Genomic DNA, 15,004 nt, shown 5'->3' with positions numbered 1-15,004 from the left:
AACACGTGGCTGTTATCATGCAGCCGCCGGTCTACTATATATGTTGGGAAGCAATCTCGAATAAACGTTCTTCTTCTGGTTGCTTCCACGCTGTGTGTTCATTGTTGGACGCTGGAACATGGTGTCAGAAGTGGGATCGCCCTCACGTACGCAGCAACACGCTGGTGGAAGAGGCGTCGCTGGGCACTGGCACGATGGATTTAGTGAAGCCACCGCAGCCGCTGGTGCTGTCCGGTAGCACCGCGAAGAACTGCAGCCTCTTCAAGCAGCGGTTCGAGCGGTTCCTGCCGGCCACGGAGCCGACGAAAGTACCACGGACGCAAAGGGCTAAGACCACACTGCTGCTCACCGTGGCCGGAGAGGGCGCCCTAGAGGTATTCAACAATTTTGTGTTCTCGGAGAAAGAGAACAAAGAAGATTATGGAACAGTTACGAAGAAGTTTGAGGAATACTGAAAGCAGCAGCAGAACGAAGTGTACGAACGGTATGTCTTCCGCTCAAGAACGCAAGTGGAGGGCGAACCTTTCGAACATTTTTCACGGGACTTGAAGAGACTTGCACGCAGTTGCAATTTTGGAAGCCTAAGTGACTCCATGGTTAGGGACCAGGTCGTCTTTGGAACAAAGAATACGGAATTGCGTGAAAAGATGCTGAAAGTTAAGGACCTTACGTTACTGAAGGCGGAGGAAATTTGCAAAGCTCAAGAGGTATGCGCCGAGCAAAACAATGTATGGGCTCAAGCGGAGAAGCATATAGCACAAATCAAAACGCGCCAGTGAGGCAAGTGTTCAGTTTGTGAACAATATGTGGAATGTTCGGAGCAAGACGAGGCTCAACGTGAACCGGAAGTGGCTCAGATCAAAGCACGCAGGCAGTTCAAGTGTTCCTAGTGTAACCGCTTCCACAAACGTGGTAGATGCCCAGCATTCGGCAAAACCTGTTTTCGGTGCCGTGGCGTTAGCCACTTCTCGGTCTGTTGCAGAAAAGGGTGTCGAGTGAGCGAAGTATGTGACGAGCAGGCAGGATTCGAAATCCTCGACGTCAGCTTAGGCAACAGAGCGGATTGGGTTATCCACGCGAGAGTGGCTTCCCAACTAATGTCTCTGAAAGGAGACACCGGCTCCCAAGCGAATTTGTTGCCTTACTCAGTTTTTCAAAGGCTCAAAGCAAAGTCTGCTTTAAGAGCAAGCCCCTCCGTTCTCCGCTCATACAGCGCCGTCGTTATAAAGCATATAGGCGTCGTTACGCTACAAGTGGCTTTGAACGACCGAAGTGGGCATTTCGACTTCTTCATTGTGACCCGCCGCGGTGGCTCAGTGGTTAGGGCGCTCGACTACTGATCCGGAGTTCCCGGGTTTGAACCCGACCGCGGCGGCTGCGTTTTTATGGAGGAAAAACGCTAAGGCGCCCGTGTGCTGTGCGATGTCAGCGCACGTTAAAGATCCCCAGGTGGTCTAAATTATTCCGGAGCCCTCCACTACAGCACCTATTCTTCCTTTATTCTTTCACTCCATCCTTTATCCCTTCCCTAACGGGGCGGTTCAGGTGTCCAACGATATATGAGACAGATACTGCGCCATTTCCTTTCCACCAAAAACCAATTATTATTATTATTATTATTATTATTATTACTATTATTATTATTATTATTATTATTATTATTATTATTATTATTATTATTATTATTATTATTATTATTATTATTATTATTATTATTATTCATTGTAAAGAAGAGCCGCCAGGCCATACTGGGACTGTCTGCGAGCGAAGCGTTAGTACTAGTGTCTCGTTCTGTCAACGCTGTGCACACGAACAGCACTGACCAACTGGTCAAGGAATTTCCCGAGCTGTTTCAGGGCATCGGCTGTCTAGCACGCCAGTACCACATGGTTTTGCGGGAGGATGCAAGACCGGTAGTCCAGCCGATGCGACGGGTGCCCTTGTCGTTGCTCGAGCCCCTGTGAGAAGAGCTGGATCGGATGGAACGTGCTGGAATGGTGGCCAAAGTCAGCGAACCGACGGTCTGGGTGAGCCCGTTTGTTGCAGCACGCAAAAAGGATGGGAAATTACGCTTATGCATTGACCCGAGGCGAATTAACGAGTGTCTAAAGCGGGAGCATTATCAAATGCCTAAACGAGAAGACATTGAGTCTGAGCTTGCCGGTGCCGCTTTTTTCTCTCGCATCGTCGCGTACTCGGGCTTCCATCAAATCCCCTTAGATGAAGCTCCCAACAAACACGAAATCTCATCAAAATATCGCTGAAATATCCCATCAGGACATTTGGAATATCCCCAGAAGGTTCTCATTTTTCCCGCAAACGTCCAAAAAACGTCCCCACAACTAGCCGTGTCCAAAAAGTTGTGCGTCCCAGGGACAGCCCTAAAAGGTTAATGCTAGATTTCTCGGCTCTGGCTCAATAAAATAATTTCTTCTTTTTCATGCAGACTTCAGGCATCTAAACGCACATATGTGCCAAATGTTAGGCGCATGCTTACGTTACAGGTGGTGTAATATATTTGTCAACTCGCGTGAATGCTTGCTGGCTAAGACATTCAGACTTACCTGTTTACATGAAATGTGCTTTAACGAGGTGAAAATTTGGGCTGGTTGGTGCATGATCTTGTGACGAGAGCAGCGAAGCACGAGACAAAGAGAAAGGCGGGACACGACGCTGAATAACAACCAGATTTTTAATGCACGTTCGTCGAATATATACATCTCGCTCGTATAAGAAGGAAAAAAAAACGAAGCATGAAAAACGCATAATATGTTCACGTGGTGAAATATTAAGACATCGCACGCAGATAATCAATTTCTCTGTCACAAAGCGCTATTGAAGGTATGCAGACGCATATGTCGCTCTTTGGTCGGACGTTGAAGGCTTCTTCAATCTCCCTGGTCCGTTGATCAAAATACGACAGGATCACAATTGTGTTGATAAGCTGCGGAGCGCATTCATGCTTTCTGCAATGTTTTGCTAATTCAGTGCTGATGGCGCACTTTAGGGATCTTTCGTGCTCTCGAAGCCGTTTATTCAAACAGCGCCCGGTTTGACCAATGTATGTGCTTACGCATGACAGAGGTATTTCATAAACCCCGCTTTTCACACATTTCACATGTTTTTAAGGTGTTTTTTCTTGCATTGATTTTTTTCTTTGCTCGCTGATGACTTTCGTGCACTGGCTTCTTAACTTGCAGGGTGCTCACTTGAGCACTTTTACACCAGCTCTTGCTCTTACCCTTTTGAGACTGAGGGAAATGCATTAATGCAAGGAATGACCGCGTACGGCTTCCTTTATTCTGATGTGGTTGTGGCATAATTTCTGCCTCTAGGTGCTTGCAGAATCCCTTCTGGGACACTGGATAGCAGTGTCGTCGGGCAACCTGCTGCTTTCAGCCGACGGTTCTGGGTGTCAAAACTGCCTTGAACCTCATGATGACAGGACCTCGTCAATGCGGCTCTCATTGCTGTTTTTTTTCTACCCCCGCTTGATGATCTTGGAGTGCGCAGATGGGTAGGAGAGCAGTCCCTTCTAGCTTCGTGGTCCGTACCGCCAGCATATGTGAGCGCCTAGAAAGGCTATCGTCAAGTCAAGAAATCGCATAACGTTGTTTTCTAGGAGTTCACTTGTTATTTCTAGTCCTAGTTCTTCTAGTCCTTAGCAAAAGTAGCAATGAGAGCCGCATTGACGAGGTCCTGTCATCATGAAGTTCTAGGAAGTTTTGACGCCCAGAACAGTCGGCTGAAAGCAGCAGTTTACCCGACGAGACTGCTATCCAGTATCGCAGATGGGATTCTGCAAGAACTTAAGAGGCAGAAAATATGTCACAACCACATCAGAAGAAAGGAAGCCGTACGCGGTCATTCCTTGCATTAATGGCATTTCCCACAGTCTCAAAAAGGTAGGCGCAAGAGCTGGTGTAAAAGTGCTCATGTCAGCACCCAACAAATTAAGAAGCCTGTGCGCCAAAGTCAACAGCGAGCAAAGAAAAATCAATGCAAGAAAAAGCACCGGAAAAGAAAATGTGAAATGTGTGAAAAGCGGGGTTTAGGAAATACGTCAGTCATGCGGACTCACCTACGTTGGTCAAACAGGGCACTGTTTGAATGAATGGCTTCGAGAGCACAAAGTATTCCTAAAGGGCACCATGAGCATTGAATTAGCAAAACATTGCAGAGAGCATGAATGCGCTCCGCAGTTTATCAACACAATGGTCATCCCGTCGTATTTAATCAACAAACCAGGGAGATTGAAGAAGCCTTCAACATCGGGCAAAAGAGCGACGTATATGCGTCAGCATACTTTCGATAGCGTTTCGCGACAGCGAAATTGATTATCTGCGTGCGTTGTCCTAATCTTTTACCATGTGTACATCTTATGCGTTTGTCATGCTTCTGTCCTTCACTTATTGCACGAGCGAGATGTATATATTCGATTGAACGTGGATTAAAAATCTGGTTGTTAGTTAGCATTGATTCCCGCCTCACCCTTCGTTTCGTGCTGCGCTGCTCCCGCCGCAAGAACATGAAATGTGCTAGAATTTTACGCACAAAGGAAATATTAATTCAGAAAGTCGCCCGATCCCGTCCATATAACAGGAAATAGCAGCGGTATACAGATGTAATTTCAGTTTATTAGATGTGTTCTTTGCATTTAAATGAATACAAACAGGAGACGCATATGTGTGCACCATTTAACACACAATGTACGGAGCACTACGACACCAGCATATAATAATGGCCAAAATTTTCTCTAGCTCTGAGAAATCTGAAAAAATGGAGCAATACAAACATAATACAGGCTGAAAGTTGATGCACCTTAAGCAAACATTCTAAAGGGTACAAAAGCATATATGCACACGCAAAAGCAAACGCATGTAAAGAGCAACCTGGGTGCCAAAAGAAAAGACGATATGGGCGTACGATACAGATACGTGGTTTCAGGTTACGGGTATTCTGCAGGGTGAAACCTCCTTCTCGCTTTGCTTCTCGTACGAGCCTTTGGAGTAGTCTTGAGCGTGTTATCAAAACAGGAAAAAAAATTAATTCTACGAGGCGAAAATAAAAAACGAGCATAAGCCACATACCTTGACGACGTTGCCAACAGAAACCTGGGGATGAAATAAAGTGCTGCAACTATATATGTGAGTTCAACGCAGCCTTCTGTCCTGCGCCTTCTCCCGGCACAGCGAACGCTCAAACATACGCGTTACATCCTCGTTACACCACCGTTTTATTTTTCTGTCACTAAGTGTGGAGATAAGACTGCTTGGAGCCGGATGGAAAGGGGTACGTCTTGAGGTAGGAGCCCTGGCCGCCCGCACTCATGGTACAGCAGAACACGCGTGCGGCACAATACGGCGTGGGAGGCGAGATCAAGGTGATCAAGGCACAAGTAATCCGGTAGGGGTGGGTTGGGAGTCAGCGACGCGAACACAACACAAACTACCGCTGCGAAAAGACGGCAATGTAGGTAGAGCAGGTTAATCCATGGGGACTCGCAGCAAGAGCCTGGTGGGCTTCCGAAGATCTCTCCCGCCTATGACCGCAGTGGACGGCCACGCTGCCACCAACAACACGCCACAGTCGTCGGAGGCGCTGAGGGATGCAGAGTGCGCGCTAGGAGTTGCCCATTGCCTTGAAATCCGCTCCCCCGAACTAGGCCTGTAAGAGCGCCATTATGGTGTAGGGCCGTGAAGCTGTGCAAAAGACTTGCGATGCGCCGCGCGCCGCTGCACCAGTTCCAAAAGGAATTATGTGGGCACGCCGAGGTTCGAGGGAAAGCTGCCATGAATCAGCAGCTACGAAGTTCATGACAGCGCAGTGATCAGAGCAAGAGCTGCTGCGCGCTGGGGCTTGCGCGCGAGCGGCTAGGGGCTGCGCGAATACGTGTGCGCAAGATGGCTTCCGTCCAGCGAGGAAGACGGCCAAGCGACGGGAGGCCATTACTGCGCCTCTGGTAGACAGCAGCGCAACGAGGACTGCTGGTAGTTGGAGATGCCTGCAGGGACCGTCGCACCGTGCTGAAGTTAGAAACACTATAGAAAACTCGCACGGTGGTGAACGCCGCTCCCGCCGGTGCGATGAAAAGGCAGACCGTCGCCTGCCTGCCTGCCTGCCTGCAGCATGGAGCCGACGGCCCACGAGAGAGATGCGGGGTGAACTGCGCTTCCTTCGGCTGTTCGAACAAAACTGTCTGATCTCTCAAAACGGCGAGTGCAAGAGCAAAACCTTCTCTCCCCGTAGCTTTTGGTGCGAGGGAGAGAGAAAAGGGAGCGAGGAGTCAATTTGTATTTTTTGTTGAAAAGCATTGGCCCCAAAAACGTTCTCCCAGTTACCTTACTGGGACCAAAATGCTATGATTTGTTTTTGTTTCTGCTTAACACCCTCGAAAAAACGTTTCTAGAACATTAGTGGGTGCACTTCCCTTTTGCTTGTGTTTCTATGTCCTGCATCTACGGCCTGGAAATGTTGGATAAATGTTGCATTGGAGCAGGGACATTCTATCCTTTCTGGGCGCTCCTGGGGAGGTACGTTGTTTGCTGGTAAAAAAACTAAAAGTGTATAATCTTTTGTCGAACGTATAGGGTCATGTTGCTGGTTTCTACTAACAAAGGATAAATGGCAACAACACATTTTTACAGCAGGCTTTTAATGCAAGACGGTAAAACGTGAAATATTTGTGAAGCTCACAGTATGGAGCACCGGACTCCTTGGGAGCACAGGAACTGGATGTGTGAAAGGATTCAGACAGATATTTAGTTTTAAAAACAGATCCATTGCCAGACACGATATGCGCACATGACGCAAGTTCTCACTCAACGAGACGCCGAAATGTCTAATTTCTAACCCCAAAAATGCCAAGACGGTGGATTGTTGTTGTTCAGCAAGTCTATGAGAGCGTGCATAGAGCGATGTTCATGTGACCGTGAAGTTTTCCGCTCGAGAACCAGTCTCTTTGGAGCTAGGATTATAGACCTCAGTGCATATTACAATTCGCTGTTGCTGTAAATTCGAGTAGGTTTTTCGCAGAAAGAAGAGAAATATAACGATGACCCTTGAGGACTGAGAAGATGAAAGCCTACTGGGCACAAAATCCGGCCGGATTTCCTGGTCGAACACTTCCATTGCGGGCGAACACTTTTTTCCACCAAATCACGCTCTGTTAGCAAGCAATATGAATTCGTTTATTGGTACGTAATTTTGTTGCATAACAAACGTATGTACCTCGTATAAGGGTTTCACTGCCGATGGATGTAGTGGGTTGGCATGCTTTCTGCCTGGCGAGGTAAGGTGACAGGGATATCGGCGAATGGCGATCCAGTCGGTGGAGTTTTGGTAGAAGTACCTTTTTCTACGTCTTTCGAAGAACAGGTGTAAGCAAAAAGGATATGCCGGTGCAGTTGTAGCACTGAGCGACGTTGAACTTCCAACCAAAATATCCGATGTCCTAAAAAAGTAAACAAAGTTTTGCATGGCACCTAATGTACCATCGCCCGAGCTGCTGTCTGTGAAGTGGCAGTTGGAGCGCAGAGCAAACGACGATGACCGTGAAAAGTCTCTACTAGATAGTCATGACTGCCTTCAGCGCTCTGCTACCAGTGGTCAGGTTTTTGAGAGCAAGGATGATAAAGCTCGAAAATGAATGTGCACGAAGTTGCCACTTTTTTTGGACAAAAACGGGTTTATTGTTCTGCTAGCAGACAAGGGTGGAGGGTTCGTCTTACCACTGTTGGGGATATTTAACGTCGACGCCACTGAAGCTGTCACAAAGAACCCTGTGCCCAATACAGTGAAGGCTTCCAAGGAAAAAGCTTAAGCGCTTTAACTGTGCAAGGACGTGTATTTGGATTGATTGTCGATTGTTGTTACTAACTACAAGCACAATAGCCCAATACTGTTTTTTGCTGTGAAAAACCTACAAAATTTATAAGCCCTTTCGATGACAAGTGACTGAAAGTGTACCTGGCAACGGAAGATTGACCCCTTTGCCTCGATGTGTTTAAATACGTTAGCAATAAAAGAACGATTCGCGACAGAGAACACAGGCGATGTGGTTTCCTTCCTGCAGGGTTCCTCATCTTTGAGTTGCGTCGTCTAGATAGACACAGAATTCTTTTTCTTTTCAATTCCTCATGTTGCCCTGTTTCGTGCCGATAGGTCTCGCATTGGAGGTAATGGTGTCGTTAGTTTTCAAAGGACCAGACATTTGACCCTGGACAATTTTATGACGCTGATTGAATTTTATTTTGAGCCACCCTTTGTAACATTTGACAACCAGAACCATGCTCAAAGCGAGGATATTTGCATTAGCACTTCTGCGGCGACTCTAGTTGCTGGTACTCTTTTGGCCAGCATTGATCGTGATCAGGTTACCCCTCAAGAATTACCTCTTCAGAATAGATTGCATTTTTTACAGACTAACTTGCCCACCAGGTCAGGCGTGCTGGATGAATTATCCATGTGTCCCAAAAGACCTGTTGCTTTTTGAATCCGCTAATTCTGGGACGGTAAAACGGGTCATTGGTACTTTCTGCGTCAGGAGAGGTTTGGAAAAATTATGTTTTCGCCTGGCGCATCACAGCCTCAACAATCAGGTTGGTCGGATGCTGAAAGCTGGCTTCACTATCTCGCCGTGGTTGCTCTGGCGGAGACGTTCCTGCTGATATTGAAGGCTAGAACACCCCAGGAAGCTGACAGTCGAGAAAAGGAAATGAGACCGGAGGTTCTCCGCTATATTTATACGGTGTCCCACAATGTCGACAATGTAGCCAATCTGTACGGTGTGCAGTATGTATTCCCTGCCACACGCATTGTGACCCCGAATCGCCTCCGAAGAAAGGAGCGATAAAGAATGCATGAAATGTCACGCCACTCAGTTCGTCAGGTGTTCGGTTTGGGTGGTGTATGAAATTGCCCTGACCGGTGGGAAAATTTAGTTTCGCCAAACGGGCCTATGTATAAATGAACGACACAGGGAGCACCGGTATTCGATAAACAAACGAAAAGGGACTAAGTTGCACTTGCTCTACGCAGCATTCTATTTGGCTGCGCGTGAGAACTTGTTCCGACCTTTGCCTGTAAGAGCATAAATTTCCAGGCGAATTCGGGAACAGATGGCACTTGAGCTTGCTGACGTTTTTTTTTCATAATGAAGAAGAGAGATGACAACATTTGTGCCACTTTGATCAAATTGTATAAAAAAAAACTCCAGTGGAGCGCTTAAGTCCACATAGGGGCAGTAATGTAAAACCACTTCTCTGCGCGTCCTTTCTCCTTTACACCCGCCCGACATATCGCCTCCATCATCTAACCTACGCGCATAGAGTTTCTTACTATTAACTGGAGGTAAAGCTAGCGCCTCGCCTATGGAAGTTTGCATCCATGGAGCATCCTTGAGACGACCACAGCCACCATGGGCGCTCTGAGCATCATGGGGCGGAGAGCCACCGACTGCAGAACAAACAACTTTAGGCCAAATGTAATGAAAAAACAAAATGTTGTTCTATAATCAAGAATGCCCTATCGTTTAATACCCTGTCCACAAAATGCAACAAACGAGCAGAAAAGCACGTAAATGTAAAGTTTGCCCAAAATAAGCGATGGCTTGTTCTCCTATTGGACAAGTATTGCCGACCACAAAAGCCAATATTTAGTGCTTAACAGGCACACTTTTAAAAAGAAATATGTTTTAAAAGCGGTCGCTTAAAGACCTTAAGAGGATTTTTAGTGGCACTTCGGAAAACAAAAACCTTTTATAGACGTCGTGTGCTGTTGCGTTTTCGCTACTATGGCTTTTGCGCACTACGTTTGCGCCGAAGTCGTCCGTGCGCGGGGTGCGCCGTGGACAGAATCGACCATCTCAGTAACACCACTCTGTGTTCCTGAAAAAAAAAACGGACTCTCCCGCACCAAGTAGCTCATCGCCCCATGACGCTTGGAGCGCCCATGGTGGCTGACGTGCAGTGCTGCCAGCTTTTCCTCTAGGTAATAGTATGAAACTCTATGCCTATGCGACTTCCTTCGCGCCGTCTACTGACCAAGCGTCGTAGATTGCGAGGGCGGTATTGAGGGGGTGATGCGCGATGGCGCTACGACTGCATTTTAATGCAGTTCTTGTAGACCCACGCTCTCTACTGCTTCTGTCCACAACTTTTGTCCACAGCTTCCTGTCGCGCCACTCATGATCCAAGAAATGCTTTCCCTTTAAAGAACGCATGTTATTGGCACGCACTTAGAGAATCATTTGCAAGACACATCAAGATATAGGTATCTGATTTATTCCGAATAAAATCTCTCGCGAGTGTCCGCCTCTCATTGTGCTCTTAACGGCCATGCTTGTGTAGCACAGTCCCTTGCTTAAATTTGTGCTTGTGTTTTTGTGGGCTGAGAGATGTTACTCTAAATATCTCCTGCGCTTATTCTGAGTGCACGTTTCGCACATTAAGAGTCCAGCTTTAAACGTTCTATTTTCTGGCTTGGTTTCAAATTTTAACATCGCTGGACGAAGAATACAACTGCAAATACGGAGCCTCCTTCTGAACGCACTGGGTTCTGGCAAATAGGCTACTCGACTCGAACAATCCGGATGTGCTGAAGGAGGTTCCAACTTCTAGCGTGTTCTCTCCACTTCCCTTATAAAAAGGTACGAGAGGGAGACGAGGGTGTCAATAAACGGAAAGCCACTCAATAGCATTTGTTCTACCACGATATGCTTCCAGAGCTCCCACCCTCTTCCCTGGAACTTCTGATCCGCAGGAAGATCGCAAGCACCCGCGCGAAAAAAAAAATTATGGCTGACTTCTAGGAGCCTCAAAAACAAACGGCTCTTCAATACACTGCCCGCACAAGCTTGATTAGTGAAGAGGCGACCATTTTATCTGGCATACTATTATGAACACCCATTAATCAGCCTACGCACACAGAATGTGTACAGAGGAATCATGGACACATTCCCCGCCCTCGTTCTGGGAGCTACGCATCAAATCAATACGATGCCGGAATACACCTACACATGGTCGTTAAGGTCCAAGATCTCACACCACTCTCCCAAACCAAGCATCCTATACATCCGGAGAGAGGAGGCCCTCAACGCGAGCACATCTATGTGTTGCTCCTATCCAGTTGTGTTATGGGTGTCATATTAGAGGAGAGGTTAACAGATGAATACAGTTGCCTACCTCACGTGAAAAAGAACATTTTGCTATCTCCGTTGGTCTATTGCTTCGACACGTAGACACAGTGAGGTAGCCTCAAGCGCCAGTTGTGAACCTGCCGCTTTCTGTTCGTTTTCAGAGGCACCTCTGTGAGCACATGATCCCTCAGGCGCGCATCGAGACGTTGGTGTGAGGAAGATGAGCGCCTCTGGCAGCTACCACCTGACGAAGAACAACTGCCAAAAGTGGGCCGAGCGCTTCCTACGCGAGCTTGGTATACAGATAACTCTCTGCGAGCCTCAAGCGGAGGAGGTGGTGGAGCGGGTCATAATACCGGGGGCTGTCGGTGGAGCTCTGCTAGCAGGCGCTGGTATCCTGGCCGCTTTTTCGCTTCCGTACCGCGTCGAAATAATAGCAACTAACTGCAGCAGTAACGCCGATTGGCTACCAAAAAACATGCGGCCCATGGGCTTCAAGCCAAGTATGCACTTTCGCAGATTATTTGAGGTTGTTAATACTTTCGGCGCTAGTCTGTACACCAATCGAGTGCTGCGCAAATATTCGGTGGTGGATCGATAAAATATTGAAGTTGTTTTTAAGGAATTTAATGAAATACAATAAATTCTCAGTCTCAAAACCACCCTTTAAAGGAAGCCGTGGATGGATTCGCCACAGTTTAACGCAGAATTGTCACAATGATGATGATGGATTTCTATGGCGCAAGAGCGCCTATGGCCAATGAGCGCCATGGCACAAGGTATTTTTGATTACTCAAGGTGGAGTCAAAGACCAATTTTACAAGCATTTCACCTTCATTAGACGAGCACCGGGCCAGGGGAAAGCTTGTGCCCACTGTGTCACCGGTGGGTACCCCGCGGCACCGGGGATCGAACCCCGCACCTCCCGCATGCGAGAAGGATGCTCAACCACTCGGCCACCGCTGCGGTAGAATAGTCGCAATACTATCGTTTATCGGGGACATTAGTCCATTCCAACAGACGCAATTAGCAAAGTTAACATATTAGCTGCCAGTACGTATGTCAACGGGTACAATGCATTTTACGTTTTTAGAGACTAAACTTTTTGTACTTCCTTGCAGCCACTAGTGAACTATTGTGCAACACGCAGAAACATAGCGAAACGACATGAAGCATAAATAGCAGTAGACAGTATCCACCGCAAAGAGATGTCACCTCTATGGTAGTAGAAGAACACGTGTGCAGCATTTCAGGAAAATATACAGTGCAGGGGTTGGCTTCTGAACTGGTCTGTATGTATTATTTAGCAGCCCCAGCATTTGAAATCTTTTAACAATGAAATTCAAGTCCACACCCTTCAGGACAGAGCGAGAGACTTCAACGAGTTTTCCAGGTGTTTCACTGTACTCCTATGAAGAAAAGCTCCTCGCCTCTGTCATTTTGACGTATCTTTGTGTTGGTAAACTTGGCTGAAACAGCGCACTCATACTACACGTACACTGCACTAGAATGCGCTTCGCAAAGAATCGCACTCTAAAGCGATGGAACTTAGGCATTGATAATTGATTGTGAAGAGGGACCGAATACAACGTCTTTTAGTGGCGGCCACTAAGAAGCTCACTGCATTAAAAAAGAGCAGTGGGAGGTGTGAAAATCTTGTACGCATCATGTACTAGAAATTATTTTGGGATCACGCTTGGGTTGGGTTCTTTATTCGAGCCCCTCCACCAATATCCTTGATGCATTTCTGTCACCCCTCCCCAAGGTTATCGATGCAGGAAGATAGAAGCTCTTTCCCGTTCATGAAAACTGCGTTCTGAGACCCTCCAACTTATCACCAACAAAAACATCCTTGCAGGTGCCGCGTCAAGTGTCGAAAGAGGACGAGGCAGGTTCCAGACTCGTAACCGCCCTCCCTTAGTGGCGTAGCGTTGTGAGTGGTATGTGGCGGCTGAAGCGCCTTTGTAAATTAGTGATATACTTTTGCGTAGGTATTCATGGCACTTGTCCGCCATTGCTCCGCGCAACAAAATCGGCACAAAAACCTGTAAGGCTACTGTTGATGCATAAATATTTCTCGGTACAAACATTACAGCAGTAATCTCTGTCGCAAAGGATTTGCTTAAGTTGAAGGGAATCGAAAAATTCTAGAAGTTTCAGTGTTTGCTGTCCCCCGTTTTTTTTTATTGAGTTAATATTCATAGCTCCCACAATTATTCCCTGTCTCAAAGCTCCCGTAAAATTAACTCTGATCGGTGTTTCTTCTGTGGTGACGTTGTCGACAATAGAACATGAAGTTCTTTAGTTTGCGGCGCATTTTTCTAATGGCTAATCCGAAAGACTCCCGGCTTTTAATAATTATTTATTTATTATTTATTTCATAATACTGCAGGCCACTGCTTGGCCCAAGCAGGGGTGAACATATAATGTTACATAACCAAAAGAATAAAGTTATTCAATATTAGCAGCACACGGAAACCAAAAGAATAAAACCAAAAAAATAAACTTATACAATGTTAGCAGCGCACGGATACCAAAAGAATAAACCAAACGAATAAACTTATACAATGTCAGCAGCACACGTATACAAAACTTACATATAATCAATATTAGCAGGTAAATAGACGATTTAACGCATCAGAAAAATTTTGCGAGGAAAAAACAGATTCCGGTAACGAATTTCAATCTTGCACTGTTCTAGGGAAAAAACTGTATTTAAAACTGTTAGTTTTTGCGAATAGGGGAGTAAGTGAATGTTCAAGAACGTTCCGAGTCCTTCTCACTAGAGGACGCTTAATGCACTCCGGAAGCTTCAGTTTATTTTTACCTGTTAAACTATTAAACAATAATACCAATCTATTAATCTTTCGGCGGACTTCTAGTGTAGGAATGTTATTTGACATCATTAACTGCGATGGAGAGTCTTCCCTTTTGTATTTTCCGTATATAAACCTAACCGCTTTCCTATTTACTTTTTCAAGGACCATTATGTCCTTTTTCGTGTACGGGTCCCAAACGATTGAAGCATATTCAAGTAAAGACCGCACACAAATTTCGTAAGCCAATTTTTTCATGTGTGCTGGGGCAGTTTTTAGCTTTCTTCGTAAAAACCATAGCTTTCTCAATGCGGCTGTAGAAATATTAGTAATGTGTGACGACCATTTTAACTTAATGTCAAGTGTTACACCTAAATATTTATATTGCTCAACTTCCAAAATCCTATTACCGCGAATAAGGTAAGGCAGCAAACTTGGAGACTTTTTTCTAGTTATACGTAAGACAACAGTTTTTTCACTATTAAGTTCTACAGCCGATTTAAGACACCATTCTTCAATGGCAAAAACTGCTTTTTGTACAGAGCTGTGGTCATATTCGGATGAAATTTGTTTAAACACAACACAGTCGTCTGCGAATAACTTAACAGAAACATCTTCAGGTACGACCGCAACTAAATCATTAACATATATTAAAAACAACAATGGCCCAAGCACACTTCCTTGGGGGACTCCTGATTGAACATTAACAACACTTGAAGCGGTCTTATTAATTTCTACATATTGCCGTATAACGCCCCACTATGAAGCAGTATTTACAAGGCAAACACTCCTGTTGACACTTGCCATATGCTCTCTCAAGTAACCGTGAAAAAATGTATCCACATTTAATCTGCATTTAATATGCATAGGGAAACCTAATTTCATCGGAAACAACCTTTAAGGACTGCTAACTGTGATGTTGTTTTCTCTATCTGAAACGAGGTTACAGCTGCCTGCGACGTAACCGCAAATTATATGGAGCCAATTATCACAGAAAACCACTATGTTTGAAAAATGTTATCTTTAGCCATGCGAACTCTATTAATTGCAT

The sequence above is a fragment of the Amblyomma americanum genome, chromosome 10 (genome assembly GCF_052857255.1).
Source record: "Amblyomma americanum isolate KBUSLIRL-KWMA chromosome 10, ASM5285725v1, whole genome shotgun sequence".
In the NCBI taxonomy this organism is placed as follows: Eukaryota; Metazoa; Arthropoda; class Arachnida; order Ixodida; family Ixodidae; genus Amblyomma; species Amblyomma americanum.
This window is presented reverse-complemented; position numbering follows the sequence as displayed.